This window comes from Seriola lalandi, unplaced genomic scaffold (genome assembly GCF_002814215.2).
Source record: "Seriola lalandi dorsalis isolate HSWRI2012SDOR001 ecotype SW California unplaced genomic scaffold, Sedor1 jcf7180002054736, whole genome shotgun sequence".
In the NCBI taxonomy this organism is placed as follows: Eukaryota; Metazoa; Chordata; class Actinopteri; order Carangiformes; family Carangidae; genus Seriola; species Seriola lalandi.
Window position 1 is genome coordinate 93,295 of NW_019525289.1, and position 3,565 is coordinate 96,859.

Consider the following 3,565-nt stretch of genomic DNA (forward strand, 5'->3'; position numbering starts at 1 on the left):
GGGGGGGGTCAAAGAGGAAATGCATGGCAATAAGTCCTCTTACCTAATCAAAAAATAGGTAGATTGTCCTTTAACCCATGAGACTGTTCCAATAATGACACTTATAGGTGTTTTTGATCTGCTATGAGTACAGTTAAGGTCTGGTTTTAAGGCGCTACTTGTAAGTAACAATAGCATTAACAGCTGATACTTACCAGTATAAAACAAACATTGTGAGTTCAGCATCAGACTTCATTCCCTTTACTCACCGACAGCTGTCTCCAGCTGTGGAAAGCGACCCCTTTGTTTTGCCTCTATTTCTATCACTTCTTCTACTGAAGTTAGCGCGCTAACCAGCGAACCCCAGCCTGGTTGGCCTATCCCATCACTTTTCCAATACCAATTGCGCAACACAGCTATGCTAACATAGCTTCCTTTGTTTGGACTCTAGCTCCCAATTCCCTGAATGACCTCTTTCAAGACAGTTTGATGTTGATTGATGACACAATTCCATACATCAAAGTTAAACTGGACACAACAGATTGATGTAGATTTGCTTTGCCCCTGTGAAGCGATTCCAGAAACGACTTGATCTCACCAGAATATTTTTCATTTCTTGAATTTATGAAAGTTTTAAAGTTAAGTCATTATTTGCATAACTGCAAGAGGTCACTTTTCGGGAGAATATAAACATTTTCAAAAACTGAACAGACATCCATAGGTTTTTGTTTTTCTGGTGAGGACAGTCTGCTCAAGGGAAATGAGGTGCTGAGTACAAAGTAGTAAAGTTCTTAACAAAACTTGCCGACAACTGCTTCACTTACTACTCACTGACTTGTTTTTATGTGTCTATAATCCATCATGATTTTTCCAGATGTTATTAAATATTCTGTTCGCCAGCCTGACCTCTTTCTTTTCACTGTGAGAAGTCACATACTGAAAACTTTTCAACTGTCTGCTACAATGAAAAAAATTATTTCTAGGACATTTTATGGGGTATGTGGGAATTTCTGATTTTGTGCATCCGTTTGTTCTTACAGATTAGAGAAAAACATTGTGGTGAATTAATTTTCACATCTCTCCACAGCCTGTTGAATATTACTTTTCTTTATTTTCAAGGGTATGAGGGTTCGAAGATTGAAAATGTATCTTCAATGTATCTCTTTCTCTCCCATTTGGTGATGTCTGCAAAACTCTGCGGGAATATATGAGCATTTTTCCTCAAACTTAAAATGCATTTACTTTTCCCTTAAAAACTGGTGAATTACTTCTGTCAAGTCGCTCTTCAGTTTTGCACATGCCACTCAATCGTCTATCAACGGCACCGGCAAACAGCCTTTCCCTCCCGTACTGTAAATGATCACAATCTGAAAACCTGTCATCGGCGTACAGCTCCTGCCTGTAAGGTTTCCCTTGCACACTTTTCTGTTTTGGAGTCAACAGGGGACGGCGGATTCCGGAGAGGCCGCTGTCACGCTGTTTGGGTGAATGCAGACGAGACGCTGGTTCCCTTGTCTCTCCGAGAGGCAGTGGAGCGTCCACTTCTATCTCACACACTGGCAAGCTTCCACCCAGCTATCTCATACCTTTCATTTTAGGCTTTATGAACTCACATGCATGCAAGAGCGAACACGTGCACGCGGGGAATGGGAAAGTGAAAACACACATTGCACATTGAGTTAGATGATTTTTCGTGCTTTTTCTCAAGTACCACATTTCTGCAAGTTTTGTAAGTTTACCTGAACATATTTTTAAATTTTTATTTGAAAAACTTTGATTCTAAGCACTACATTTTAAAGATTCGACATCCTCCATATCTAAACTTTCAGGGAAAAATCTCCACAGTGTCACCTTTAAAAAAAATCTGGTTCAACAGATTTGTTTCATCTGAATGCATTTATGGCAATCAAAGCAGTTAACGAGAATGTTTCCAACCCGTGAAGCAAAATTTAATCCTTCAACTGATCTGAAAGCTGGATTATATTTTGCTTTCGCTTGAATTTTACACGTTAAGATTGTCATGACCTGGCTAAAGGCTGGACAAAAGAGGGAAGCCCACACATGAGTTGTAACTAAAAATAACTTGTTTTTTTTGTATTTTGATGGTCTTTACTTTCAAACAGGATGGAAGCCAGGAGAAAGAGCGAGACCGGCTGACTGCCACCGGCTTACAGAGTGCAGCCGGACCAGGTGAGCTGAATCTTTCCTGATGACTGAACTCCACCCATCAGGCTCCTGCAGGGAGAGGCCTGCTCACAGAGGGTCGTCACAAGATATAGAAAACTTTCATAATGAATCTGACAATCGAGTTGGATCTTATTTTTGTAATCATTGCCATCATTTTTATTAGGACACAGCTGTGTTGTTTTAGTAATGTCTGAAAACTTGAGCTGTCAGACAGTCATGCAGTTGGCCAACAAGCAGACAGTTAAACCAGATTATCTAATCCACAAAGGAAAACTATGTGCACACACAACTACAATTACAGCGAGATTTATGACAAGTCAGTTTTGAGGCCAGTTTATCCCAGCAGCCAACTTCAGTATTGCAACTGAAGAAGCCCCTGTAAAAAGAAATGTCTGCCTGTTGCCAAGATGCTTAAAACTGCAAACAAGGTCAATTATTACTTTTTGCACTATGAACCATAAGGATGTAATATTTGTAATGACTTTCTCCAATAGGCACATTGTCCTTTCAATGTAAAGCCAGTTGGCCAGGCTCAGGGAAAGAGAAGTGCTGCGTGTGCAACTTGAATTGGAAGCAGCTTTAAAAACCATTTCTCAAAATACATCCATGGTAAACTGTTAAAGATCTTTAAGAGACAATTTGGGTAATGGTTTTACTGTTTATTCCATTCCATTACATTTGGCAGATGCTTTTATCCGAAGGGACAACACTAAAACTTCAGTGTAGCAGGAGACCTTCAAGTAAGTCCTGAATCTATATCCAAGAAGAAGAAGTGCTCTGAAAGTGCACAGTAAGTGCTAGTTAGGCACGTTAAGGTGTTAGAGGTTTTAGGAGAGGAGGTGCTTGTAGAAGAGGTGAGTCTTGAGGAGACATTCCTTGGAGGAAGGCGGCGGCTGAGAAGAAGCATAAGCCTGTATGACTGAGTTCAAGTAGATGGGCGCAGACCCAGAAGTGGCATTGGGGCATTCGTGACTTTGAATTTGATTTAGACACTTTCATTTTGTTCGCCAATAAGTTTACATCACCCGGAGGTTTGTTCAGAACCGTTGTGATTGCTTCTTTCATACCTGGTTGCATTGCCACAGGTAGTACATTATCATTAATGATAAGGAGTGATTGTAAAAAATAATAAATATAAGACACAGGTTGTTTTTTAAGTTAAATTTTGAAAGCAGTGCTCTTACTCGTAGTAGACTACTTTTTTTTCCTCCATGATTTCGTCTTTTACTCAAGCAAAGAATTTAGTGCTTCCTCCACCAGTCTAGGCAGAAAAAGCTTCTCAGGGCCTGAGCTGATGAAACCTTTTCGAAACCAATTAGATTAACTCAAAACACAAGCTGTTTAAGATCAAGGCTGTTTTTCTCTGCTCCTGAAAATATGTAATTTATGAGGTTTTCAC